General features: G+C 59.2%; 1 protein-coding gene across 1 annotated transcript in view; it reads right to left on the bottom strand.

Annotated features, from left to right (window-relative positions):
• The window catches only part of tmem145 (transmembrane protein 145), a 490,673-nt gene that overhangs the window by 439,035 nt on the left and 23,748 nt on the right, over positions 1-27,890 (bottom strand). The gene's annotated exons all lie outside the window — the stretch shown is intronic.

The raw sequence follows: 27,890 nt of genomic DNA, 5'->3' as shown, positions 1-27,890 counted from the left end.
AGAGCGAGAGAGGGAACGAGAGATGGAGCGAGAGAGGGAACGAGAGAGGGAACGAGTTATGGAGCGAGGTAGAACGAGAGAGGGAGCGAGAGAGGGAGCGAGGTAGAACGAGAGAGGGAGCGAGAGAGGGAGCGAGACAGGGAACGAGGTAGAGCGAGAGAGGGAACGAGAGATGGAGCGAGAGAGGGAACGAGAGAGGGAACGAGTTATGGAGCGAGGTAGAACGAGAGAGGGAGCGAGAGAGGGAGCGAGAGAGGGAGCAAGACAGGGAGCGAGACAGGGAACGAGAGAGGGAGCGAGGTAGAGCGAGACAGGGAACGAGAGAGGGAGCGAGGTAGAGCGAGACAGGGAACGAGAGAGTGGGTGAGAGAGGGAATGAGAGAGGGAATGAGAGAGGGAGCGAGAGGGAGCAAGGTAGAGTGAGAGAGGGAACGAGAGAGGGAGAGAGAGAGATGCAGGATAGAGTGAGACGGAACGAGAGAGGGAGCGCGAGAAGGAGCGCGAGAGGGAGCGAGAGAGGGAACGAGAAAGGGAGTGAGGTAGAGCGAGAGAGGGATGAGAGAGGGAGAGAAAGAGGGAGCGAGAGAGGTAGAGTGAGACAGGGAAAGAGAGAGGGAGCGAGAGAGGGAGCTAGTCAGGGAGCGCGAGAGGGAGCGCGAGAGGGAGCGAGAGAGGGAACGAGAAAGGGAGTGAGGTAGAGCGAGAGAGGGATGAGAGAGGGAGAGAAAGAGGGAGCGAGAGAGGTAGAGTGAGACAGGGAGCGAGAGAGGGAGCGAGAGAGGGAGCGAGAGAGTGAGTGAGAGTCAGGGAGCGAGAGTGGGAGCGAGAGTCCGGGATCGAGAGAGAGAGCGAGAGATGGAGCGAGAGAGGGAGCGAGAGAGGGAGCGAGAGATGGAGCGAGAGAGGGAGCGAGAGAGGGAGCGAGAGAGGTAGAGTGAGACAGGGAGCGAGGGAGGGAGCGAGAGAGGGAGCGAGAGAGGGAGCAAGAATCAGGGAGCGAGAGAGGGAGCTAGAGAGGTAGAGTGAGACAGGGAAAGAGAGAGGGAGCGAGAGTCAGGGGGAGAGAGGGGGAGAGAGAGGGAGCGAGAGTCAGGGATTGAGAGAGGGAGCGAGAGTCAGGGAGAGAGAGAGGGAGCGAGAGTCAGGGAGAGAGAGAGGGAGCAAGAGTCAGGGAGAGAGAGAGGGAGCAAGAGTCAGGGAGCGAGAGAGGGAGCGAGAGTCAGGGAGAGAGGGAGCGAGAGTCAGGGAGAGAGAGAGGGAGCGAGAGTCAGGGAGAGAGAGAGGGAGCGAGAGAGGGAGCTAGAGTCAGGGAGCGAGAGAGGGAGCGAGAGAGGGAGCGAGAATCAGGGAGCGAGAGAGGGAACGAGAGTCAGGGAGAGAGAGAGGGAGCGAGAGAGGGAGCGAGAGAGGGAGCTAGAGTCAGGGAGCGAGAGAGGGAGCGAGAGAGGGAGCGAGAGTCAGGGGGAGAGAGAGGGAGCGAGAGTCAGGGGGAGAGAGAGGGAACGAGAGTCAGGGAGAGAGAGAGGGAGCGAGAGAGGGAGCGAGAGAGGGAGCTAGAGTCAGGGAGCGAGAGAGGGAGCGAGAGAGGGAGCGAGAGTCAGGGGGAGAGAGAGGGAGCGAGAGTCAGGGAGAGAGAGAGGGAGCGAGAGTCAGGGAGCGAGAGAGGGAGCGAGAGTCAGGGAGAGAGGGAGCGAGAGTCAGGGAGCGAGAGAGGGAACGAGAGTCAGGGAGAGAGAGAGGGAGCGAGAGAGGGAGCTAGAGTCAGGGAGCGAGAGAGGGAGCGAGAGAGGGAGCGAGAGTCAGGGGGAGAGAGAGGGAGCGAGAGTCAGGGAGAGAGAGAGGGAGCGAGAGTCAGGGAGCGAGAGAGGGAGCGAGAGTCAGGGAGAGAGGGAGCGAGAGTCAGGGAGAGAGAGAGGGAGCGAGAGTCAGGGAGAGAGAGAGGGAGCGAGAGAGGGAGCGAGAGAGGGGGCTAGAGTCAGGGAGCGAGAGAGGGAGCGAGAGAGGGAGCGAGAATCAGGGAGCGAGAGAGGGAACGAGAGTCAGGGAGAGAGAGAGGGAGCGAGAGAGGGAGCGAGAGAGGGAGCGAGAGAGGGAGCGAGAGAGGGAGCTAGAGTCAGGGAGCGAGAGAGGGAGCGAGAATCAGGGAGCGAGAGAGGGAACGAGAGTCAGGGAGAGAGAGAGGGAGCGAGAGAGGGAGCGAGAGAGGGAGCTAGAGTCAGGGAGCGAGAGAGGGAGCGAGAGTCAGGGGGAGAGAGAGGGAGCGAGAGTCAGGGGGAGAGAGAGGGAGCGAGAGTCAGGGAGAGAGAGAGGGAGCGAGAGTCAGGGAGCGAGAGAGGGAGCGAGAGTCAGGGAGAGAGGGAGCGAGAGTCAGGGAGAGAGAGAGGGAGCGAGAGTCAGGGAGAGAGAGAGGGAGCGAGAGAGGGAGCGAGAGAGGGAGCTAGAGTCAGGGAGCGAGAGACGGAGCGAGAGAGGGAGCGAGAATCAGGGAGCGAGAGAGGGAACGAGAGTCAGGGAGAGAGAGAGGGAGCGAGAGAGGGAGCTAGAGTCAGGGAGCGAGAGAGGGAGCGAGAGAGGGAGGGAGCGAGAGTCCGGGAGCAAGAATGGGAACGAGAGAGGGAGCGAGAGAGGGAACGAGAGTCAGGGAGAGAGAGAGGGAGCAAGAGTCAGGGAGCGAGAGAGGGAGCGAGAGTCAGGGAGAGAGGGAGCGAGAGTCAGGGAGAGAGAGAGGGAGCGAGAGTCAGGGAGAAAGAGAGGGAGCGAGAGAGGGAGCTAGAGTCAGGGAGCGAGAGAGGGAGCGAGAGAGGGAGCGAGAATCAGGGAGCGAGAGAGGGAACGAGAGTCAGGGAGAGAGAGAGGGAGCGAGAGAGGGAGCGAGAGAGGGAGCTAGAGTCAGGCAGCGAGAGAGGGAGCGAGAGAGGGAGCGAGAGTCAGGGGGAGAGAGAGGGAGCGAGAGTCAGGGGGAGAGAGAGGGAGCGAGAGTCAGGGGGAGAGAGAGAGAGCGAGAGTCAGGGAGAGAGAGAGGGAGCGAGAGTCAGGGAGCGAGAGAGGGAGCGAGAGTCAGGGAGAGAGAGAGGGAGCGAGAGTCAGGGAGAGAGAGAGGGAGCGACAGAGGGAGCTAGAGTCAGGGAGCGAGAGAGTGAGCGAGAGAGGGAGCGAGAATCAGGGAGCGAGAGAGGGAACGAGAGTCAGGGAGAGAGAGAGGGAGCGAGAGAGGGAGCGAGAGAGGGAGCTAGAGTCAGGGAGCGAGAGAGGGAGCGAGAGAGGGCGCGAGAGAGGGAGGGAGCGAGAGAGGGAGCGAGAGTCCGGGAGCAAGAATGGGAGCGAGAGAGGGAACGAGAGTCAGGGAGAGAGAGAGGGAGCGAGAGTTAGGGAGGAAGAGTTACGGAGCGAGAGTCAAGGAGCGAGAGAGGGAGCGAGAGAGGGAGCGAAAAAGGGAGCAAGAGAGGGAGGGAGAGCAAGAGTGGGAGCGAGAGTCAGGGAGCAAAGTAGAGCGAGACAGGGAACGAGAGAGGGAGCGAGGTAGAGCGAGAGAGGGAACGAGAGAGGGAGCAAGGTAGAGCGAGAGAGGGAGCGAGACAGGGAGCGAGACAGGGAGCGAGAGAGGGAGCGAGACAGGGATCGAGACAGGGAACGAGAGAGGGAGCGAGACAGGGAGCGAGAGAGGGAGCGAGAGAGGGAGCGAGAGAGGGAGCGCGAGAGGGAGAGAGAGAGGGAGCGAGAGAGGGAGCGAGAGTCAGGGGGAGAGAGAGGGAGCGAGAGTCAGGGGGAGAGAGGGGGAGCGAGAGTCAGGGATTGAGAGAGGGAGCGAGAGTCAGGGAGAGAGAGAGGGAGCGAGAGTCAGGGAGAGAGAGAGGGAGCAAGAGTCAGGGAGAGAGAGAGGGAGCGAGAGTCAGGGAGCGAGAGAGGGAGCGAGAGTCAGGGAGAGAGAGAGGGAGCGAGAGAGGGAGCTAGAGTCAGGGATCGAGAGAGGGAGCGAGAGAGGGAGCGAGAATCAGGGAGCGAGAGAGGGAACGAGAGTCAGGGAGAGAGAGAGGGAGCGAGAGAGGGAGCGAGAGAGGGAGCTAGAGTCAGGGAGCGAGAGAGGGAGCGAGAGAGGGAGCGAGAGAGGGAGGGAGCGAGAGAGGGAGCGAGAGTCCGGGAGCAAGAATGGGAACGAGAGAGGGAGCGAGAGAGGGAACGAGAGTCAGGGAGAGAGAGAGGGAGCGAGAGTTAGGGAGCGAGAGTTAGGGAGCGAGAGTCAAGGAGCGAGAGAGGGAGCGAGAAAGGGAGCAAGAGAGGGAGGGAGAGCAAGAGTGGGAGCGAGAGTTAGGGAGCAAAGTAGAGCGAGACAGGGAACGAGAGAGGGAGCGAGGTAGAGCGAGAGAGGGAACGAGAGAGGGAGCAAGGTAGAGCGAGAGAGGGAGCGAGACAGGGAGCAAGACAGGGAGCGAGACAGGGAACGAGAGAGGGAGCGAGACAGGGAACGAGAGAGGGAGCGAGAGAGGGAGCGAGAGAGGGAGCGAGCGAGGGAGCGAGAGAGGGAGCGCGAGAGGGAGAGAGAGAGGGAGCGAGAGAGGGAGCGAGAGAGGGAGCGAGAGAGGGAACAGGAGAGGGTGTGAGGTAGAGTGAGACAGGGAACGAGAGAGGGAGCGAGGTAGAGCAACAGAGGGAACGAGAGAGGGACTGAGCGAGGTAGAGCGAGAGAGGGAGCGAGGTAGAGGGAGAGAGGGAGCGAGAGTCAGGGAGCGAGAGCCAGGGAGCGAGAGCCAGGGAGCGAGAGCCAGGGAGCGAGAGTCAGGGAGCGCGAGTCAGGGAGCGAGAGTCAGGGAGCGAGAGTCAGGGAGCGAGAGTCAGGGAGCGAGAGTCAGGGAGCAAGAGTCAGGGAGCGAGAGAGGGAGCGAGAGAGGGAGCGAGAGTCAGGAAGCGAGAGTCAGGAAGCGAGAGTCATAGAGTCATAGAGTTATACAGCACAGAAAGAGGCCCTTCGGCCCATCGTGTCTGCGCCGACCATCAATCCCTGTCCAATCTAATCCCATTTTCCAGCATTTGGTCCATAGCCTTGTATGCAATGGCATTTCAAGTGCTCATCCAAATGCTTCTTGAATGTTATGAGGGTTCCTGCCTCTACCACCCTTTCAGGCAGTGAGTTCCAGATTCCAACCACCCTCTGGGTGAAAAAGTTCCTCCTCAAATCCCCTCCAAACCTCCTGCCCCTTACCTTGAATCTATGCCCCTTTGTTATTGACTCCCCTAAGGGGAAAAGTTCCTCTTTATCTACCCTATCTATGCCCCTCATCATTTTGTACACCTTAATCAGGTCCCCCCTCAGCCTTCTTTGCTCCAAGGAAAACAACCCCAGCCTGTTTAGTCTTTCTTCATAGCTGAGGCGCTCCATCCCAGGTAACATCCTGGTGAATCTTCTCTGCACCCTCTCCAAAGCAATCACATCCTTCCTATAGTGAGGCGACCAGAACTGCACACAGTACTCCAGCTGTGGCCTCACCAGCGTTTTGTACAGCTCCATCATATCCTCCCTGCTCTTATATTCTATGCCTCGGCTAATGAAGGCAAGTATCCCATATGCCTTTTTAACCACCTTATCTACCTGTTCCGCTGCCTTCAGGGATCTATGTACATGTACACCAAGGTCCCTCTGACCCTCTGTACTTCCTAGGGTCCTACCACTCATTGTGTATTCCCTTGCCTTATTTGTCCGTCCAAAATGCATCACCTCGCACTTTTCAGGGTTAAATTCCATTTGCCACTTTTCCGCCCATCTGACCAACCCGTTTATATCGTCCTGTAGCCAAGGCTTTCCTCCTCGCAATTTACCACCCCACCAATTTTCGTGTCATCTGCAAACTTACTGATCATACCTTTTACATTCTCATCCAAATCATTTATGTAGATCACAAACAGCAAGGGTCCCAGCACCGATCCCTGAGGTACCCCACTGGACACCGGCTTCCAGTCACAAAAGCAACCTTCGACCATCACCCTCTGCCTCCTGCCACTCAGCCAGTTTAGGATCCAACGCGCCAAGGCACCCTGGATCCCATGGGCTCTTACCTTCTTGACCAGTCTCCTATGCGGGACTTTGTCAAAAGCTTTACTGAAATCCATGTAAACCACATCCACAGCATTTCCCTCATCCACACACCTAGTCACCCCCTCGAAAAATTCAATCAGATTGGTCAGACATGATTTACCCTTGACAAAGCCATGCTGACTATCCCCGATTAATCCTTGCCTCTCCAAGTGGAGACTAATTTTGTCCCTCAGAATTTTTTCCAATAATTTCCCTACCACAGATGTTAGGCTCATTGGCCTGTAATTCCCTGGTTTATCCCTGCTACCCTTCTTGAATAATGGTACTGCGTTAGCTGTTCTCCAGTCCTCTGGTACATCCCCTGTGGTCAGAGAGGTTCTGAAAATTTGTGTCAGAGCCCCTGCAATCTCCTCCTTTGCCTCACACAACAGCCTGGGATACATCTCGTCCGGGCCTGGGGATTTATCCACTTTTTGGCCTGCTAAAACCGCTAGTACCGCCTCCCTCTCGATGCTAATATGTTCAAGTATGTCACAGTCCCCTTGCCCGATTTCTATGTCTACATCGTCTTTCTCCATAGTGAACACAGATGCAAAAACTTCATTTAAAACCCCGCCTACATCATCTGGCTCTACACACAGATTGCCACTTTGGTCCCTAATGGGCCCTACCCTTTCCCTGGTTATCCTCTTGCCCTTAATATACTTATAAAACATCTTAGGATTTTCCTTTATTTTGCTCGCCAGTGTTATTTCATGGCCCCTCCTCACCCTCCTAATTTCTTGTTTAAGTATGCCCCTGCACTTTTTATACTTCTCTAGGGCTTCCTCCGTCTTTAGTCTTTTGTAGCTGCCAAAAGCCCCCCTTTTTCTCCTAATGCATTTTTGTATATCCCTTGTCATCCAAGGTTCCCTTTGCTTGTTGGTCCCACCCTTGACCTTTACAGGAACATGTTGGCGTTGTACTCTCTCTATTTCCCTTCTGAAAGTCTCCCACTGCTTTGATGTGGATTTTCCTATAAGTAGCTGCTCCCAGTCCACTTTGGCCAGATCCTGCCTTATCATATTAAAATCGGCCTTTCCCCAATTTAGAACCCTTATTTCCGGGTCGTCTTTGTCTTTTTCCATGACCACCTTAAATCTCACCGAATTATGGTCACTGTCGCCAAAATGCTCTCCTACTGACACTTCAACCAATTGCCCGGCTACATTCCCTAGAATTAGGTCCAGTACCGCCCCCTCTCTTGTAGGACTTTCTACATGTTGGCTCAAAAAGCTCTCCTGGATGCACTTTAAGAATTCTGCACCCTCTGAGAGAGGGAGCGAGAGTCAGGGAGCGAGAGAGGGAGCGACAGTCCGGGAGCGGAGCGAGAGAGGGAGCGAGAGAGGGAGCGAGAGTCCGGGAGCGAGAGGGGGAGCGAGAGTCAGGAAGCGAGAGAGGGAGCGAGAGTCAGGGAGAGAGGGAGCGAGAGTCAGGGAGAGAGAGAGGGAGCGAGAGTCAGGGAGAGAGAGAGGGAGCGAGAGAGGGAGCTAGAGTCAGGGAGCGAGAGAGGGAGCGAGAGAGGGAGCGAGAGAGGGAGCTTGAGTCAGGGAGAGCGATAGTAGGAGCGAGAGTCAGGGAGAGCGAGGGGGAGTGAGAGGGAGCGAGAGAGGGAGCGAGGTAGAGCGAGACAGGAAATGAGAGAGGGAGTAAGAGAGGGAGCGAGAGGGGGAGCTTGAGTCAGGGAGCGAGAGAGGGAGCGAGAGTCAGGGAGCGAGAGAGGGAGCGAGAGTGGGAGCGAGAGAGGGAGTGAGAGTCAGGGAGCGAGAGAGGGAGCGAGGTAGAGCGAGACAGGAAATGAGAGAGGGAGCGAGAGAGGGAGCGAGAGGGGGAGCTTGAGTCAGGGAGCGAGAGTCAGGGAGCGAGAGAGGGAGCGAGAGTCTGGGAGCGAGAGAGGGAGCGAGAGTCTGGGAGCGAGAGAGGGAGCAAGAGAGGGAGCGAGAGCCAGGGAGAGCGAGAGTCAGGGGGAGCAAGAGAGGGAGCGAGAGAGGGAGCGAGAGAGGGAGCAAGAAAGGAAGCAAGAGAGGGAGCGAGAGCCAGGGAGAGCGAGAGTCAGGGGGAGTGAGAGGGAGCGAGAGCCAGGGAGAGCGAGAGTAGGAGCGAGAGTCAGGGGGAGTGAGAGGGAGCAAGAGAGGGAGCGAGGTAGAGCGAGACAGGAAATGAGAGAGGGAGTGAGAGAGGGGGCGAGAGGGGGAGCGAGAGGGGGAGCGAGTGTCAGGGAGCGAGAGTCAGGGAGAGAGAGGGTGTGAGAGGGAGCGAGAGCTGCCACTCTGCAAAAGACCCGTTTATTCCAACTCTTTGCTTTCTGTCCGCCAACCAGTTCTCTATCCAAGTCAATACCTTGCCCCCAATCCCATGTGCCTTAACTTTACATGCTAATCTCTTATGCGGGAGCTTATCGAAAGCCTTCTGAAAGTCCAAATACATCACATCCACTGGTTCTCCCTTATCTATTTTACCAGTTACATCCTCAAAAAATTCCAGTAGATTAGTCAAGCACGAATTACCCTTTGTAAATCCATGTTGACTTTGTCCGATCCTGTCACTGTTTTCCAAGTGCTCTGCTATTAAATCTTTTATAATGGACTCTAGCATTTTCCCCACTACCGAGGTCAGGCTTACCGGCCTGTAATTCCCCGTTTTCTCTCTACCACCTTTTTTGAATAGTGGGGTAACATTAGCTACCTGCCAATCCATGGGTACTGTTCCAGATTCCATCGAATGTTGGAAGATGATCAGCAATGCATTTACTAGGCCACTTCCTTAAGTATCCTAGGATGTAGATTATCAGGCCCTGGGGATTTATCGGCCATCAATTCCGTCAATTTCCCTAACACCATTTCCCTACAAATACTGATTTCTTTCAGTTCCTCCCTTTCATCAGTCAGGGAGCGAGAGAGGGAGCGAGACTCAGGGAGCGAGAATCAGGGATTGAGAGAGGGAGAGAGAGAGGGAGCGAGAGAGGGAGCGACAGTCAGGGATTGAGAGAGGGAGCGAGAGAGGGAGCGAGAGAGGGAGCGAGAGAGGGAGCAGGGAGCGAGAGAGGGAGCGAGAGAGGGAGCGAGAGAGGGAGCGAGAGAGGGAGCGAGAGTCGGGGAGAGAGAGAGAGCGAGAGTCAGGGAGAGAGAGAGGGAGCGAGAGTCAGGGGGAGAGAGAGGGAGCGAGAGTCAGGGGGAGAGAGAGGGAGCGAGAGTCAGGGGGAGAGAGAGGGAGCGAGAGTCAGGGGGAGAGAGAGGGAGCGAGAGTCAGGGGGAGAGAGAGGGAGCGAGAGTCAGGGGGAGAGAGAGGGAGCGAGAGTCAGGGGGAGAGAGAGGGAGTGAGAGTCAGGTGGAGAGAGAGGGAGCGAGAGTCAGGGGGAGAGAGAGGGAGCGAGAGTCAGGGAGAGAGAGAGGGAGCGAGAGTCAGGGATTGAGAGAGGGAGCGAGAGAGTGAGCGAGAGTCATGGAGCGAGAGAGGGAGCGAGAGTCCGGGAGTGAGAGAGGGAGCGAGAGAGGGAGCGAGAGAGGGAGCGAGAGAGGGAGCGAGAGTCAGGGAGAGAGAGAGGGAGCGAGAGTCAGGGAGAGAGAGAGGGAGCGAGAGTCAGGGAGCGAGAGAGGGAGCGAGAGAGGGAGCGAGAGTCAGGGTGCGAGAGTCCGGGAGCGAGAGAGGGAGCGAGAGAGGGAGCGAGGTTGAGTGAGACATGGAACGAGAGAGCGAGTGAGGTAGAACGAGTCAGGGAACGAGAGAGGAAGCGAGATGGGAGCAAGGTAGAGCGACAGAGGGAACGAGGGAGCGAGGGGCGAGGTAGAGCGAGACAGAGGGAGCAAGAGAGGGAGCAAAGTAGAGTGAGAGAGGGAACGTGAGAGGTAGCGAGGTAGAGCGAGAGAGGGAACGAGAGAGGGAGCAAGGTAGAGCTAGAGAGGGAACGAGAGATGGAGCGAGAGAGGGAATGAGAGAGGGAGCGAGGTAGAACGAGAGAGGGAGCGAGAGAGGAAGCGAGAGAGGGAGCGAGACAGGGAACGAGGTAGAGCGAGAGAGGGAACGAGAGATGGAGCGAGAGAGGGAACGAGAGAGGGAACGAGTTATGGAGCGAGGTAGAACGAGAGAGGGAGCGAGAGAGGGAGCAAAACAGGGAGCGAGACAGGGAACGAGAGAGGGAGCGAGGTAGAGCGAGACAGGGAATGAGAGAGGGAGCGAGGTAGAGCGAGACAGGGAACGAGAGAGTGGGTGAGAGAGGGAATGAGAGAGGGAATGAGAGAGGGAGCGAGAGGGAGCAAGGTAGAGTGAGAGAGGGAAAGAGAGAGGGAGAGAGAGAGATGCAGGATAGAGTGAGACGGAACGAGAGAGGGAGCGCGAGAAGGAGCGCGAGAGGGAGCGAGAGAGGGAACGAGAAAGGGAGTGAGGTAGAGCGAGAGAGGGATGAGAGAGGGAGAGAAAGAGGGAGCGAGAGAGGTAGAGTGAGACAGGGAAAGAGAGAGGGAGCGAGAGGGAGCAAGGTAGAGTGAGAGAGGGAAAGAGAGAGGGAGAGAGAGAGATGCAGGATAGAGTGAGACGGAACGAGAGAGGGAGCGCGAGAAGGAGCGCGAGAGGGAGCGAGAGAGGGAACGAGAAAGGGAGTGAGGTAGAGCGAGAGAGGGATGAGAGAGGGAGAGAAAGAGGGAGCGAGAGAGGTAGAGTGAGACAGGGAAAGAGAGAGGGAGCGAGAGAGGGAGCTAGTCAGGGAGCGCGAGAGGGAGCGCGAGAGGGAGCGAGAGAGGGAACGAGAAAGGGAGTGAGGTAGAGCGAGAGACGGATGAGAGAGGGAGAGAAAGAGGGAGCGAGAGAGGTAGAGTGAGACAGGGAGCGAGAGAGGGAGCGAGAGGGGGAGCGAGAGAGTGAGTGAGAGTCAGGGAGCGAGAGTGGGAGCGAGAGTCCGGGATCGAGAGAGAGAACGAGAGATGGAGTGAGAGAGGGAGCGAGAGAGGGAGCGAGAGAGGGAGCGAGAGATGGAGCGAGAGAGGGAGCGAGAGAGGGAGCGAGAGAGGTAGAGTGAGACAGGGAGCGAGGGAGGGAGCGAGAGATGCAGCGAGAGAGGGAGCGAGAGAGGGAGCGAGAATCAGGGAGCGAGAGAGGGAGCTAGAGAGGTAGAGTGAGACAGGGAAAGAGAGAGGGAGCGAGAGTCAGGGGGAGAGAGAGGGAGCGAGAGTCAGGGGGAGAGAGAGGGAGCGAGAGTCAGGGATTGAGAGAGGGAGCGAGAGTCAGGGAGAGAGAGAGGGAGCGAGAGTCAGGGAGAGAGAGAGGGAGCAAGAGTCAGGGAGAGAGAGAGGGAGCAAGAGTCAGGGAGCGAGAGAGGGAGCGAGAGTCAGGGAGAGAGAGAGGGAGCAAGAGTCAGGGAGCGAGAGAGGGAGCGAGAATCAGGGAGAGAGGGAGCGAGAGTCAGGGAGAGAGAGAGGGAGCGAGAGTCAGGGAGAGAGAGAGGGAGCGAGAGAGGGAGCTAGAGTCAGGGAGCGAGAGAGGGAGCGAGAGAGGGAGCGAGAATCAGGGAGCGAGAGAGGGAACGAGAGTCAGGGAGAGAGAGAGGGAGCGAGAGAGGGAGCGAGAGAGGGAGTAGAGTCAGGGAGCGAGAGAGGGAGCGAGAGAGGGAGCGAGAGTCAGGGGGAGAGAGAGGGAGCGAGAGTCAGGGGGAGAGAGAGGGAGCGAGAGTCAGGGGGAGAGAGAGGGAGCGAGAGTCAGGGAGAGAGAGAGGGATCGAGAGAGGGAGCGAGAGTCAGGGAGAGAGGGAGCGAGAGTCAGGGAGAGAGAGAGGGAGCGAGAGTCAGGGAGAGAGAGAGGGAGCGAGAGAGGGAGCGAGAGAGGGGGCTAGAGTCAGGGAGCGAGAGAGGGAGCGAGAGTGGGAGCGAGAATCAGGGAGCGAGAGAGGGAACGAGAGTCAGGGAGAGAGAGAGGGAGCGAGAGAGGGAGCGAGAGAGGGAGCGAGAGAGGAAGCTAGAGTCAGGGAGCGAGAGAGGGAGCAAGAATCAGGGAGCGAGAGAGGGAACAAGAGTCAGGGAGAGAGAGAGGGAGCGAGAGAGGGAGCGAGAGAGGGAGCTAGAGTCAGGGAGCGAGAGAGGGAGCGAGAGAGGGAGCGAGAGTCAGGGGGAGAGAGAGGGAGCGAGAGTCAGGGGGAGAGAGAGGGAGCGAGAGTCAGGGGGAGAGAGAGGGAGCGAGAGTCAGGGAGAGAGAGAGGGAGCGAGAGTCAGGGAGCGAGAGAGGGAGCGAGAGTCAGGGAGAGAGGGAGCGAGAGTCAGGGAGAGAGAGAGGGAGCGAGAGAGGGAGCTAGAGTCAGGGAGCGAGAGACGGAGCGAGAGAGGGAGCGAGAATCAGGGAGCGAGAGAGGGAACGAGAGAGGGAACGAGAGTCAGGGAGAGAGAGAGGGAGCGAGAGAGGGAGCTAGAGTCAGGGAGCGAGAGAGGGAGCGAGAGAGGGAGGGAGCGAGAGAGGGAGGGAGCGAGAGAGGGAGCGAGAGTCCGGGAGCAAGAATGGGAACGAGAGAGGGAGCGAGAGAGGGAACGAGAGTCAGGGAGAGAGAGAGGGAGCAAGAGTCAGGGAGCGAGAGAGGGAGCGAGAGTCAGGGAGAGAGGGAGCGAGAGTCAGGGAGAGATAGAGGGAGCGAGAGTCAGGGAGAAAGAGAGGGAGCGAGAGAGGGAGCTAGAGTCAGGGAGCGAGAGAGGGAGCGAGAGAGGGAGCGAGAATCAGGGAGCGAGAGAGGGAACGAGAGTCAGGGAGAGAGAGAGGGAGCGAGAGAGGGAGCGAGAGAGGGAGCTAGAGTCAGGGAGCGAGAGAGGGAGCGAGAGAGGGAGCGAGAGAGGGAGCGAGAGTCAGGGGGAGAGAGAGGGAGCGAGAGTCAGGGGGAGAGAGAGGGAGCGAGAGTCAGGGGGAGAGAGAGGGAGCGAGAGTCAGGGAGAGAGAGAGGGAGCGAGAGTCAGGGAGCGAGAGAGGGAGCGAGAGTCAGGGAGAGAGGGAGCGAGAGTCAGGGAGAGAGAGAGGGAGCGAGAGTCAGGGAGAGAGAGAGGGAGCGAGAGAGGGAGCGAGAGAGGGAGCGAGAGAGGGAGCGAGAATCAGGGAGCGAGAGAGGGAACGAGAGTCAGGGAGAGAGGGAGCGAGAGAGGGAGCGAGAGAGGGAGCTAGAGTCAGGGAGCGAGAGAGGGAGCGAGAGAGGGCACGAGAGAGGGAGGGAGCGAGAGAGGGAGCGAGAGTCCGGGAGCAAGAATGGGAACGAGAGAGGGAGCGAGAGAGGGAACGAGAGTCAGGGAGAGAGAGAGGGAGCGAGAGTTAGGGAGCAAGAGTTAGGGAGCGAGAGTCAAGGAGCGAGAGAGGGAGCGAGAGAGGGAGCGAGAAAGGGAGCAAGAGAGGGAGGGAGAGCAAGAGTGGGAGCGAGAGTCAGGGAGCAAAGTAGAGCGAGACAGGGAACGAGAGAGGGAGCGAGGTAGAGCGAGAGAGGGAACGAGAGAGGGAGCAAGGTAGAGCGAGAGAGGGAGCGAGACAGGGAGCGAGACAGGGAGCAAGAGAGGGAGCGAGAGATGGAGCGAGACAGGGATCGAGACAGGGAACGAGAGAGGGAGCGAGACAGGGAACGAGAGAGGGAGCGAGAGAGGGAGCGCGAGAGGGAGAGAGAGAGGGAGCGAGAGAGGGAGCGAGAGTCAGGGGGAGAGAGAGGGAGCGAGAGTCAGGGGGAGAGAGGGGGAGCGAGAGTCAGGGATTGAGAGAGGGAGCGAGAGTCAGGGAGAGAGAGAGGGAGCGAGAGTCAGGGAGAGAGAGAGGGAGCAAGAGTCAGGGAGAGAGAGAGGGAGCGAGAGTCAGGGAGCGAGAGAGGGAGCGAGAGTCAGGGAGAGAGGGAGCGAGAGTCAGGGAGAGATTGAGGGAGCGAGAGTCAGTGAGAGAGAGAGGGAGCGAGAGAGGGAGCTAGAGTCAGAGAGCGAGAGAGGGAGCGAGAGAGGGAGCGAGAATCAGGGAGCGAGAGAGGGAGCGAGAGAGGGAGCGAGAGTCGGGGAGAGAGAGAGAGCGAGAGTCAGGGAGAGAGAGAGGGAGCGAGAGTCAGGGGGAGAGAGAGGGAGCGAGAGTCAGGGGGAGAGAGAGGGAGCGAGAGTCAGGGGGAGAGAGAGGGAGCGAGAGTCAGGGGGAGAGAGAGGGAGCGAGAGTCAGGGGGAGAGAGAGGGAGCGAGAGTCAGGGGGAGAGAGAGGGAGCGAGAGTCAGGGGGAGAGAGAGGGAGTGAGAGTCAGGTGGAGAGAGAGGGAGCGAGAGTCAGGGGGAGAGAGAGGGAGCGAGAGTCAGGGAGAGAGAGAGGGAGCGAGAGTCAGGGATTGAGAGAGGGAGCGAGAGAGTGAGCGAGAGTCATGGAGCGAGAGAGGGAGCGAGAGTCCGGGAGTGAGAGAGGGAGCGAGAGAGGGAGCGAGAGAGGGAGCGAGAGAGGGAGCGAGAGTCAGGGAGAGAGAGAGGGAGCGAGAGTCAGGGAGAGAGAGAGGGAGCGAGAGTCAGGGAGCGAGAGAGGGAGCGAGAGAGGGAGCGAGAGTCAGGGTGCGAGAGTCCGGGAGCGAGAGAGGGAGCGAGAGAGGGAGCGAGGTTGAGTGAGACATGGAACGAGAGAGCGAGTGAGGTAGAACGAGTCAGGGAACGAGAGAGGAAGCGAGATGGGAGCAAGGTAGAGCGACAGAGGGAACGAGGGAGCGACGGGCGAGGTAGAGCGAGACAGAGGGAGCAAGAGAGGGAGCAAAGTAGAGTGAGAGAGGGAACGTGAGAGGTAGCGAGGTAGAGCGAGAGAGGGAACGAGAGAGGGAGCAAGGTAGAGCTAGAGAGGGAACGAGAGATGGAGCGAGAGAGGGAATGAGAGAGGGAGCGAGGTAGAACGAGAGAGGGAGCGAGAGAGGAAGCGAGAGAGGGAGCGAGACAGGGAACGAGGTAGAGCGAGAGAGGGAACGAGAGATGGAGCGAGAGAGGGAACGAGAGAGGGAACGAGTTATGGAGCGAGGTAGAACGAGAGAGGGAGCGAGAGAGGGAGCGAGAGAGGGAGCAAAACAGGGAGCGAGACAGGGAACGAGAGAGGGAGCGAGGTAGAGCGAGACAGGGAATGAGAGAGGGAGCGAGGTAGAGCGAGACAGGGAACGAGAGAGTGGGTGAGAGAGGGAATGAGAGAGGGAATGAGAGAGGGAGCGAGAGGGAGCAAGGTAGAGTGAGAGAGGGAAAGAGAGAGGGAGAGAGAGAGATGCAGGATAGAGTGAGACGGAACGAGAGAGGGAGCGCGAGAAGGAGCGCGAGAGGGAGCGAGAGAGGGAACGAGAAAGGGAGTGAGGTAGAGCGAGAGAGGGATGAGAGAGGGAGAGAAAGAGGGAGCGAGAGAGGTAGAGTGAGACAGGGAAAGAGAGAGGGAGCGAGAGGGAGCAAGGTAGAGTGAGAGAGGGAAAGAGAGAGGGAGAGAGAGAGATGCAGGATAGAGTGAGACGGAACGAGAGAGGGAGCGCGAGAAGGAGCGCGAGAGGGAGCGAGAGAGGGAACGAGAAAGGGAGTGAGGTAGAGCGAGAGAGGGATGAGAGAGGGAGAGAAAGAGGGAGCGAGAGAGGTAGAGTGAGACAGGGAAAGAGAGAGGGAGCGAGAGAGGGAGCTAGTCAGGGAGCGCGAGAGGGAGCGCGAGAGGGAGCGAGAGAGGGAACGAGAAAGGGAGTGAGGTAGAGCGAGAGACGGATGAGAGAGGGAGAGAAAGAGGGAGCGAGAGAGGTAGAGTGAGACAGGGAGCGAGAGAGGGAGCGAGAGGGGGAGCGAGAGAGTGAGTGAGAGTCAGGGAGCGAGAGTGGGAGCGAGAGTCCGGGATCGAGAGAGAGAACGAGAGATGGAGTGAGAGAGGGAGCGAGAGAGGGAGCGAGAGAGGGAGCGAGAGATGGAGCGAGAGAGGGAGCGAGAGAGGGAGCGAGAGAGGTAGAGTGAGACAGGGAGCGAGGGAGGGAGCGAGAGATGCAGCGAGAGAGGGAGCGAGAGAGGGAGCGAGAATCAGGGAGCGAGAGAGGGAGCTAGAGAGGTAGAGTGAGACAGGGAAAGAGAGAGGGAGCGAGAGTCAGGGGGAGAGAGAGGGAGCGAGAGTCAGGGGGAGAGAGAGGGAGCGAGAGTCAGGGATTGAGAGAGGGAGCGAGAGTCAGGGAGAGAGAGAGGGAGCGAGAGTCAGGGAGAGAGAGAGGGAGCAAGAGTCAGGGAGAGAGAGAGGGAGCAAGAGTCAGGGAGCGAGAGAGGGAGCGAGAGTCAGGGAGAGAGAGAGGGAGCAAGAGTCAGGGAGCGAGAGAGGGAGCGAGAATCAGGGAGAGAGGGAGCGAGAGTCAGGGAGAGAGAGAGGGAGCGAGAGTCAGGGAGAGAGAGAGGGAGCGAGAGAGGGAGCTAGAGTCAGGGAGCGAGAGAGGGAGCGAGAGAGGGAGCGAGAATCAGGGAGCGAGAGAGGGAACGAGAGTCAGGGAGAGAGAGAGGGAGCGAGAGAGGGAGCGAGAGAGGGAGTAGAGTCAGGGAGCGAGAGAGGGAGCGAGAGAGGGAGCGAGAGTCAGGGGGAGAGAGAGGGAGCGAGAGTCAGGGGGAGAGAGAGGGAGCGAGAGTCAGGGGGAGAGAGAGGGAGCGAGAGTCAGGGAGAGAGAGAGGGATCGAGAGAGGGAGCGAGAGTCAGGGAGAGAGGGAGCGAGAGTCAGGGAGAGAGAGAGGGAGCGAGAGTCAGGGAGAGAGAGAGGGAGCGAGAGAGGGAGCGAGAGAGGGGGCTAGAGTCAGGGAGCGAGAGAGGGAGCGAGAGTGGGAGCGAGAATCAGGGAGCGAGAGAGGGAACGAGAGTCAGGGAGAGAGAGAGGGAGCGAGAGAGGGAGCGAGAGAGGGAGCGAGAGAGGAAGCTAGAGTCAGGGAGCGAGAGAGGGAGCAAGAATCAGGGAGCGAGAGAGGGAACAAGAGTCAGGGAGAGAGAGAGGGAGCGAGAGAGGGAGCGAGAGAGGGAGCTAGAGTCAGGGAGCGAGAGAGGGAGCGAGAGAGGGAGCGAGAGTCAGGGGGAGAGAGAGGGAGCGAGAGTCAGGGGGAGAGAGAGGGAGCGAGAGTCAGGGGGAGAGAGAGGGAGCGAGAGTCAGGGAGAGAGAGAGGGAGCGAGAGTCAGGGAGCGAGAGAGGGAGCGAGAGTCAGGGAGAGAGGGAGCGAGAGTCAGGGAGAGAGAGAGGGAGCGAGAGAGGGAGCTAGAGTCAGGGAGCGAGAGACGGAGCGAGAGAGGGAGCGAGAATCAGGGAGCGAGAGAGGGAACGAGAGAGGGAACGAGAGTCAGGGAGAGAGAGAGGGAGCGAGAGAGGGAGCTAGAGTCAGGGAGCGAGAGAGGGAGCGAGAGAGGGAGGGAGCGAGAGAGGGAGGGAGCGAGAGAGGGAGCGAGAGTCCGGGAGCAAGAATGGGAACGAGAGAGGGAGCGAGAGAGGGAACGAGAGTCAGGGAGAGAGAGAGGGAGCAAGAGTCAGGGAGCGAGAGAGGGAGCGAGAGTCAGGGAGAGAGGGAGCGAGAGTCAGGGAGAGATAGAGGGAGCGAGAGTCAGGGAGAAAGAGAGGGAGCGAGAGAGGGAGCTAGAGTCAGGGAGCGAGAGAGGGAGCGAGAGAGGGAGCGAGAATCAGGGAGCGAGAGAGGGAACGAGAGTCAGGGAGAGAGAGAGGGAGCGAGAGAGGGAGCGAGAGAGGGAGCTAGAGTCAGGGAGCGAGAGAGGGAGCGAGAGAGGGAGCGAGAGAGGGAGCGAGAGTCAGGGGGAGAGAGAGGGAGCGAGAGTCAGGGGGAGAGAGAGGGAGCGAGAGTCAGGGGGAGAGAGAGGGAGCGAGAGTCAGGGAGAGAGAGAGGGAGCGAGAGTCAGGGAGCGAGAGAGGGAGCGAGAGTCAGGGAGAGAGGGAGCGAGAGTCAGGGAGAGAGAGAGGGAGCGAGAGTCAGGGAGAGAGAGAGGGAGCGAGAGAGGGAGCTAGAGTCAGGGAGCGAGAGAGGGAGCGAGAGAGGGAGCGAGAATCAGGGAGCGAGAGAGGGAACGAGAGTCAGGGAGAGAGGGAGCGAGAGAGGGAGCGAGAGAGGGAGCTAGAGTCAGGGAGCGAGAGAGGGAGCGAGAGAGGGCACGAGAGAGGGAGGGAGCGAGAGAGGGAGCGAGAGTCCGGGAGCAAGAATGGGAACGAGAGAGGGAGCGAGAGAGGGAACGAGAGTCAGGGAGAGAGAGAGGGAGCGAGAGTTAGGGAGCAAGAGTTAGGGAGCGAGAGTCAAGGAGCGAGAGAGGGAGCGAGAAAGGGAGCAAGAGAGGGAGGGAGAGCAAGAGTGGGAGCGAGAGTCAGGGAGCAAAGTAGAGCGAGACAGGGAACGAGAGAGGGAGCGAGGTAGAGCGAGAGAGGGAACGAGAGAGGGAGCAAGGTAGAGCGAGAGAGGGAGCGAGACAGGGAGCGAGACAGGGAGCGAGAGAGGGAGCGAGAGATGGAGCGAGACAGGGATCGAGACAGGGAACGAGAGAGGGAGCGAGACAGGGAACGAGAGAGGGAGCGAGAGAGGGAGCGCGAGAGGGAGAGAGAGAGGGAGCGAGAGAGGGAGCGAGAGTCAGGGGGAGAGAGAGGGAGCGAGAGTCAGGGGGAGAGAGGGGGAGCGAGAGTCAGGGATTGAGAGAGGGAGCGAGAGTCAGGGAGAGAGAGAGGGAGCGAGAGTCAGGGAGAGAGAGAGGGAGCAAGAGTCAGGGAGAGAGAGAGGGAGCGAGAGTCAGGGAGCGAGAGAGGGAGCGAGAGTCAGGGAGAGAGGGAGCGAGAGTCAGGGAGAGATTGAGGGAGCGAGAGTCAGTGAGAGAGAGAGGGAGCGAGAGAGGGAGCTAGAGTCAGAGAGCGAGAGAGGGAGCGAGAGAGGGAGCGAGAATCAGGGAGCGAGAGAGGGAACGAGAGTCAGGGAGAGAGAGAGGGAGCGAGAGAGGGAGCGAGAGAGGGAGCTAGAGTCAGGGAGCGAGAGAGGGAGCGAGAGAGGGAGTGAGAGAGGGAGGGAGCGAGAGAGGGAGCGAGAGTCCGGGAGCAAGAATGGGAACGAGAGAGGGAGCGAGAGAGGGAACGAGAGTCAGGGAGAGAGAGAGGGAGCGAGAGTTAGGGAGCGAGAGTTAGGGAGCGAGAGTCAAGGAGCGAGAGAGCGAGCGAGAAAGGGAGCAAGAGAGGGAGGGAGAGCAAGAGTGGGAGCGAGAGTCAGGGAGCAAAGTAGAGCGAGACAGGGAACGAGAGAGGGAGCGAGGTAGAGCGAGAGAGGGAACGAGAGAGGGAGCAAGGTAGAGCGAGAGAGGGAGCGAGACAGGGAGCGAGACAGGGAGCGAGACAGGGAACGAGAGAGGGAGCGAGACAGGGAACGAGAGAGGGAGCGAGAGAGGGAGCGAGAGAGGGAGCGAGCGAGGGAGCGAGAGAGGGAGCGCGAGAGGGAGAGAGAGAGGGAGCGAGAGAGGGAGCGAGAGAGGGAGCGAGAGAGGGAACAGGAGAGGGTGTGAGGTAGAGTGAGACAGGGAACGAGAGAGGGAGCGAGGTAGAGCAACAGAGGGAACGAGAGAGGGACTGAGCGAGGTAGAGCGAGAGAGGGAGCGAGGTAGAGGGAGAGAGGGAGCGAGAGTCAGGGAGCGAGAGCCAGGGAGCGAGAGTCAGGGAGCGAGAGTCAGGGAGCGAGAGTCAGGGAGCGAGAGTCAGGGAGCGAGAGAGGGAGCGAGAGTCAGGAAGCGAGAGTCATAGAGTCATAGAGTTATACAGCACAGAAAGAGGCCCTTCGGCCCATCGTGTCTGCGCCGACCATCAATCCCTGTCCAGTCTAATCCCATTTTCCAGCATTTGGTCCATAGCCTTGTATGCAATGGCATTTCAAGTGCTCATCCAAATGCTTCTTGAATGTTGTGAGGGTTCCTGCCTCTACCACCCTTTCAGGCAGTGAGTTCCAGATTCCAACCACCCTCTGGGTGAAAAAGTTCCTCCTCAAATCCCCTCCAAACCTCCTGCCCCTTACCTTGAATCTATGCCCCTTTGTTATTGACTCCCCTACTAAGGGGAAAAGTTCCTCTTTATCTACCCTATCTATGCCCCTCATCATTTTGTACACCTCAATCAGGTCCCCCCTCAGCCTTCTTTGCTCCAAGGAAAACAACCCCAGCCTGTTTAGTCTTTCTTCATAGCTGAGGCGCTCCATCCCAGGTAACATCCTGGTGAATCTTCTCTGCACCCTCTCCAAAGCAATCACATCCTTCCTATAGTGAGGCGACCAGAACTGCACACAGTACTCCAGCTGTGGCCTCACCAGCGTTTTGTACAGCTCCATCATATCCTCCCTGCTCTTATATTCTATGCCTCGGCTAATGAAGGCAAGTATCCCATATGCCTTTTTAACCACCTTATCTACCTGTTCCGCTGCCTTCAGGGATCTATGTACATGTACACCAAGGTCCCTCTGACCCTCTGTACTTCCTAGGGTCCTACCACTCATTGTGTATTCCCTTGCCTTATTTGTCCGTCCAAAATGCATCACCTCGCACTTTTCAGGGTTAAATTCCATTTGCCACTTTTCCGCCCATCTGACCAACCCATTTATATCGTCCTGTAGCCAAGGCTTTCCTCCTCGCAATTTACCACCCCACCAATTTTCGTGTCATCTGCAAACTTACTGATCATACCTTTTACATTTTCATCCAAATCATTTATGTAGATCACAAACAGCAAGGGTCCCAGCACCGATCCCTGAGGTACCCCACTGGACACCGGCTTCCAGTCACAAAAGCAACCTTCGACCATCACCCTCTGCCTCCTGCCACTCAGCCAGTTTAGGATCCAATGCGCCAAGGCATCCTGGATCCCATGGGCTCTTACCTTCTTGACCAGTCTCCTATGCGGGACTTTGTCAAAAGCTTTACTGAAATCCATGTAAACCACATCCACAGCATTTCCCTCATCCACACACCTAGTCACCCCCTCGAAAAATTCAATCAGATTGGTCAGACATGATTTACCCTTGACAAAGCCATGCTGACTATCCCCGATTAATCCTTGCCTCTCCAAGTGGAGACTAATTTTGTCCCTCAGAATTTTTTCCAATAATTTCCCTACCACAGATGTTAGGCTCACTGGCCTGTAATTCCCTGGTTTATCCCTGCTACCCTTCTTGAATAATGGTACTACGTTAGCTGTTCTCCAGTCCTCTGGTACATCCCCTGTGGCCAGAGAGGTTCTGAAAATTTGTGTCAGAGCCCCTGCAATCTCCTCCTTTGCCTCACACAACAGCCTGGGATACATCTCGTCCGGGCCTGGGGATTTATCCACTTTTTGGCCTGCTAAAACCGCTAGTACCGCCTCCCTCTCGATGCTAATATGTTCAAGTATGTCACAGTCCCCTTGCCCGATTTCTATGTCTACATCGTCTTTCTCCATAGTGAACACAGATGCAAAAACTTCATTTAAAACCCCGCCTACATCATCTGGCTCTACACACAGATTGCCACTTTGGTCCCTAATGGGCCCTACCCTTTCCCTGGTTATCCTCTTGCCCTTAATATACTTATAAAACATCTTAGGATTTTCCTTTATTTTGCTCGCCAGTGTTATTTCATGGCCCCTCCTCGCCCTCCTAATTTCTTGTTTAAGTATGCCCCTGCACTTTTTATACTTCTCTAGGGCTTCCTCCGTCTTTAGTCTTTTGTAACTGCCAAAAGCCCCCCTTTTTTTCCTAATGCATTTTTGTATATCCCTTGTCATCCAAGGTTCCCTTTGCTTGTTGGTCCCACCCTTGACCTTTACAGGAACATGTTGGCGTTGTACTCTCTCTATTTCCCTTCTGAAAGTCTCCCACTGCTTTGATGTGGATTTTCCTATAAGTAGCTGCTCCCAGTCCACTTTGGCCAGATCCTGCCTTATCATATTAAAATCCCCAATTTAGAACCCTTATTTCCGGGCCGTCTTTGTCTTTTTCCATGACCACCTTAAATCTCACCGAATTATGGTCACTGTCGCCAAAATGCTCTCCTACTGACACTTCAACCAATTGCCCGGCTACATTCCCTAGAATTAGGTCCAGTACCGCCCCCTCTCTTGTAGGACTTTCTACATGTTGGCTCAAAAAGCTCCCCTGGATGCACTTTAAGAATTCTGCACCCTCTGAGAGAGGGAGCGAGAGTCAGGGAGCGAGAGAGGGAGCGAGAGTCCGGGAGCGGAGCGAGAGAGGGAGCGAGAGAGGGAGCGAGAGTCCGGGAGCGAGAGAGGGAGCGAGAGTCAGGGAGCGAGAGAGGGAGCGAGAGTCAGGGAGAGAGGGAGCGAGAGTCAGGGAGAGAGAGAGGGAGCGAGAGTCAGGGAGAGAGAGAGGGAGCGAGAGAGGGAGCTAGAGTCAGGGAGCGAGAGAGGGAGCGAGAGTCAGGGAGAGAGAGAGGGAGCGAGAGAGGGAGCGAGAGTCAGGGAGCGAGAGGGGGAGCGAGAATCAGGGAGCGAGAGAGGGAACGAGAGTCAGGGAGAGAGAGAGGGAGCGAGAGAGGGAGCGAGAGAGGGAGCTAGAGTCAGGGAGCGAGAGAGGGAGCGAGAGAGGGAGCGAGAGTCAGGGAGAGAGAGAGGGAGCGAGAGTTAGGGAGCGAGAGTTAGGGAGCGAGAGTCAAGGAGCGAGAGAGGGAGCGAGAAAGGGAGCAAGAGACGGAGGGCGAGCAAAAGTGGGAGCGAGAGTCAGGGAGAGCGAGAGAGGGAGCGAGAGTCAGGGAGCGAGAGGGGGAGCGAGGTAGAGCGACAGAGGGAACGAGAGAGGGAGCGAGGGGCGAGGTAGAGTGAGACAGGGAACAAGAGAGGGAGCAAGAGAGGGAGCAAAGTAGAGTGAGAGAGGGAACGTGAGAGGGAGCGAGGTGGAGCGAGAGAGGGAATGAGAGAGGGAGCAAGCTGGAGCGAGAGAGGAAACGAGAGGGGGAGCGAGGTAGAGCGAGAGAGGGAACGAGAGAGGGAGCAAGGTGGAGCGAGAGAGGAAACGAGAGAGGGAGCGAGAGAGGGAACAAGAGCGGGAGCGAGTTAGAGCGAGAGAGGGAACGAGAGAGGGAACGAGAGAGGGAGCGAGGTAGAGCGAGAGAGGGAACAAGCGAGGGAGCGAGTTAGAGCGAGAGAGGGAACGAGAGATGGAACGAGAGATGGAACGAGAGGTGGAACGAGAGAGGGAACGAGAGAGGGAACGAGAGAGGGAACGATAGATGGAGCGAGGTAGAACGCGAGAGGGAGCGAGAGAGGAAGCGAGGTAGAGCGAGAGAGGGAACGAGAGAGGGAGCGAGAGAGGGAACGAGAGAGGGAACGAGAGAGGGAACAAGTGATGGAGCGAGAGAGGGAATGAGAGATGGAGCGAGAGAGGGAACGAGAGAGGGAATGAGAGAGGGAGCGAGAGAGGGAGCGAGAGAGGGAGCGAGAGAGGGAGCAAAGTAGAGCGAGACAGGGAACGAGAGAGGGAGCGAGGTAGAGCGAGAGAGGGAACAAGAGAGGGAGCAAGGTAGAGCGAGACAGGGAGCGAGACAGGGAACGAGAGAGGGAGCGAGAGAGGGAGCGCGAGAGGGAGCGCGAGAGGGAGAGAGAGAGGGAGCGAGAGAGGGAGCGAGAGAGGGAGCGAGAGAGGGAACAGGAGAGGGAGTGAGGTAGAGTGAGACAGGGAACGAGAGAGGGAGCGAGGTAGAGCAACAGAGGGAACGAGAGAGGGACTGAGCGAGGTAGAGCGAGAGAGGGAGCGAGAGAGGGAGCGAGGTAGAGGGAGGGAGGGAGCGAGAGTCAGGGAGCGAGAGAGGGAGCGATAGAGGGAGCGAGAGTCAGGGAGCGAGAGTCAGGGAGCGAGAGAGGGAGCGAGTGAGGGAGCGAGAGAGGGAGCGAGAGAGGGAGTGAGAGTCAGGGCGCGAGAGTCACGGAGCGAGAGAGGGAGTGAGAGTCAGGGCGCGAGAGTCACGGAGCGAGAGTCACGGGGCGAGAGTCAGGGGGCGAGAGTCAGGGGGCGAGAGTCAGGGGGCGAGAGTCAGGGGGCGAGAGAGGGAGCGAGAGTCAGGGAGCGAGAGAGGGAGCGAGAGAGGAAGCGAGAGTCAGGGAGCGAGAGTCAGGGAGCGAGAGAGGGAGCGAGAGTCAGGGCGCGAGAGTCAGGGAGCGAGAGTCACGGAGCGAGAGTCAGGGAGCGAGAGTCAGGGAGCGAGAGAGGGAGCGAGAGTCAGAGAGCGAGAGAGGGAGCGAGAGTCAGGGAGCGAGAGAGGAAGCGAGAGTCAGGGAGCGAGAGAGGGAGCGAGAGTCAGGGAGCAAGAGAGGGAGCAAGAGTCAGGGAGCGAGAGAGGGAGCGAGAGAGGGAGCGAGAGTCAGGGAGCGAGAGTCAGGGAGCGAGAGAGGGAGCGAGAGTCAGGGAGCGAGAGTCAGGGAGCGAGAGTCAGGGAGCGAGAGTCAGGGAGCGAGAGAGGGAGCGAGAGAGGGAGCGAGAGAGGGAGCAAGAGTCAGGGAGCGAGAGTCAGGGAGCGAGAGAGGGAGCGAGAGAGGGAGCGAGAGTCAGGGAGCGAGAGTCAGGGAGCGAGAGTCAGGGAGCGAGAGAAGGAGCGAGAGAGGGAGCGAGAGAGGGAGCGAGAGAGGGAGCGAGAGTCAGGGAGTGACAGTCAGGGGGCGAGAGAGGGAGCGAGAGAGGGAGCGAGAGTCAGGGAGCGAGAGAGGGAGCGAGAGAGGGAGCGAGAGAGGGAGCGAGAGAGGGAGCGAGAGAGGGAGCGAGAGAGGGAGCGAGAGTCAGGGGGCGAGAGAGGGAGCGAGAGTCAGGGAGCAAGAGTCAGGGAGCGAGAGAGGGAGCGAGAGTCAGGGAGCGAGAGTCAGGGAGCGAGAGAGGGAGCGAGAGAGGGAGCGAGAGAGGGAGCGAGAGAGGGAGCGAGAGTCAGGGGGCGAGAGTCAGGGGGCGAGAGTCAGGGGGCGAGAGTCAGGGGGCGAGAGTCAGGGGGCGAGAGTCAGGGGGCGAGAGAGGGAGCGAGAGAGGGAGCGAGAGAGGGAGCGAGAGAGGGAGCGAGAGTCAGGGAGTGAGAGAGGGAACGAGAGAGGGAGAGAGAGTCAGGGAGCGAGAGAGGGAGCGAGAGTCAGGGAGCGAGAGAGGGAGCGAGAGTCAGGGAGCGAGAGAGGGAGCGAGAGAGGAAGCGAGAGAGGGAGCGAGAGAGGGAGCGAGAGTCAGGGAGCGAGAATCAGGGTGCGAGAGAGGGGGCGAGAGTCAGGGGGCGAGAGAGGGGGCGAGAGAGGGGGCGAGAGAGGGGGCGAGAGAGGGGGCGAGAGAGGGGGCGAGAGAGGGGGCGAGAGAGGGGGCGAGAGTCAGGGAGCGAGAGTCAGGGAGCGAGAGAGGGAGCGAGAGTCAGGGAGCGAGAGTCAGGGAGCGAGAGTCAGGGAGCGAGAGAGGGAGCGAGAGTCAGGGAGCGAGAGAGGGAGCGAGAGAGGGAGCGAGAGAGGGAGCGAGAGAGGAAGCGAGAGAGGGAGCGAGAGTCAGGGAGCGAGAATCAGGGTGCGAGAATCAGGGTGCAAGAATCAGGGTGCGAGAGTCAGGGGGCGAGAGAGGGGGCGAGAGAGGGAGCGAGAGAGGGGGCGAGAGAGGGGGCGAGAGTCAGGGAGCGAGAGTCAGGGGGCGAGAGTCAGGGGGCGAGAGTCAGGGAGCGAGAGTCGGAGCGAGAGAGGGAGCGAGAGTCAGGGGGCGAGAGAGGGAGCGAGAGAGGGAGCGAGAGTCAGGGGGCGAGAGAGGGAGCGAGAGTCGGAGCGAGAGAGGGAGCGAGAGTCAGGGGGCGAGAGTCAGGGGGCGAGAGTCAGGGGGCGACAGTCAGGGGGCGAGAGTCAGGGGGCGAGAGTCAGGGGGCGAGAGTCAGGGGGCGAGAGTCAGGGGGCGAGAGTCAGGGGGCGAGAGTCAGGGGCGAGAGTCAGCGAGCGAGAGTCAGCGAGCGAGAGTCAGGGAGCGAGAGTCAGGGAGCGAGAGTCAGGGAGCGAGAGTCAGGAAGCGAGAGTCAGGGAGTGAGAGAGGGAGCGAGAGTCAGGGAGCGAGAGTCAGGGAGCGAGAGTCAGGGAGCGAGAGTCAGGGGGCGAGAGAGGGAGCAAGGTCGAGCAAGAGAGGGAACGAGAGAGGGAGAGAGAGATGGAGCGAGAGAGGTAGCGAGGTAGAGCGAGACATGGAACGAGAGAGGGAGCGAGGTAAAGCGAGACAGGAATGAGAGAGGGGGTGAGAGAGGGAGAGAGGTAGAGCGAGAGAGGGAAGAGAGGGAGCGAGGTAGAGCGAAAGAGGGAGCGAATGATGGAGCGAGAGAGGGAGCGAGAGATGGAGCGAGAGAGGTAGCGAGGTAGAGCGAGACATGGAACGAGAGAGGGAGCGAGGTAGAGCGAGACAGGAATGAGAGAGGGGGTGAGAGAGGGAGCGAGAGAGGGAGAGAGGTAGAGCGAGAGAGGGAGCGAGAGAGGGAGCTAGAGAGGGAGCTAGAGAGGGAGCTAGAGAGGGAGCTAGAGAGGGAGCTAGAGAGGGAGCTAGAGAGAGCGAGACAGGGAGCGAGAGTCAGGGATTGAGAGAGTGAACGAGAGTCAGGGAGCGAGAGAGGGAGCGAGAGTCCGGGGCCGAGAGTCAGGGAGCGAGAGAGGGAGCGAGAGAGGGAGTGAGAGTCAGGGAGCGAGAGTCAGGGGGAGAGAGAGGGAGCGAGAGAGGGAGCGAGAGTCAGGGAGCGAGAGAGGGAGCGAGAGAGGGAGCGAGAGTCAGGGAGCGAGAGAGGGAGCGAGAGTCAGGGAGCGAGAGTCAGGGGGAGAGAGAGGGAGCGAGAGAGGGAGCGAGAGTCAGGGAGCGAGAGTCAGGGAGCGAGAGAGGGAGCGAGAGTCAGGGAGCGAGAGTCAGGGGGAGAGAGAGGGAGCGAGAGAGGGAGCGAGAGTCAGGGAGCGAGAGTCAGGGAGCGAGAGAGGGAGCGAGAGAGGGAGCGAGAGTCAGGGAGCGAGAGTCAGGGAGCGAGAGTCAGGGGGAGAGAGAGAGAGGGAGCGAGAGTCAGGGAGCGAGAGTCAGGGGGAGAGAGAGGGAGCGAGAGTCAGGGAGCGAGAGTCAGGGAGCGAGAGAGGGAGCGAGAGAGGGAGCGAGAGTCAGGGAGCGAGAGTCAGGGAGCGAGAGTCAGGGAGCGAGAGAGGGAGCGAGAGTCAGGGGGAGAGAGAGGGAGGGAGCGAGAGTCAGGGAGCGAGAGTCAGGGGGAGAGAGAGGGAGCGAGAGTCAGGGGGAGAGAGAGGGAGTGAGAGTCAGGGGGAGAGAGAGGGAGCGAGAGTCAGGGAGAGAGGGAGGGAGCGAGAGTCAGGGATTGAGAGAGGGAGCGAGAGAGTGAGCGACAGTCAGGAAGCGAGAGAGGGGGCGAGAGTCAGGGGGAGAGAGAGGGAGCGAGAGTCAGGGGGAGAGAGAGGGAGCGAGAGTCCGGGATCGAGAGAGGGAGCGAGAGAGGGAGCGAGAATCAGGGAGCGAGAGAGGGAGCTAGAGACGGAGCTAGAGAGGGAGCGAGAGTCCAGGAACGAGAGCGGGAGCGAGAGTCCGGGAGCAAGAGAGGAAAAGGGAGAGGGAGCGAGAGAGGGAACGAGAGTCAGGGAGCGAGAGAGGGAGCGAGACAAGGAGCTAGAGTCAGGGAGCGAGAGACAGGGATCGAGAGTTTTGGAGCGAGAGTTAGGGAGCGAGAGAGGGAGCAAGAGTGGGAGCGAGAGTCAGGGAGAGACAGAGGGAGCAAGAGAGGGAGGGAGAGCAAGAGTGGGAGCAAGAGTCAGAGAGAGCGAGAGAGGGAGCGAGAGTCAGGGAGCGAGAGAGGGAGCGAGAGAGGGAGAGAGAGGGGGAGCGAGAGGGGGAGAGGGAGCAAGAGAGGGATCGAGGTAGAGTGAGACATGGAACGAG

The sequence above is a fragment of the Somniosus microcephalus genome, chromosome 12 (genome assembly GCF_052327205.1).
Source record: "Somniosus microcephalus isolate GS21.2 chromosome 12, FLI_Smic_1.0, whole genome shotgun sequence".
Classification (NCBI taxonomy): Eukaryota; Metazoa; Chordata; class Chondrichthyes; order Squaliformes; family Somniosidae; genus Somniosus; species Somniosus microcephalus.
The sequence above is the reverse complement of the archived record's forward strand: the minus strand, read 5'-3'. Positions and strand labels throughout refer to the sequence as shown.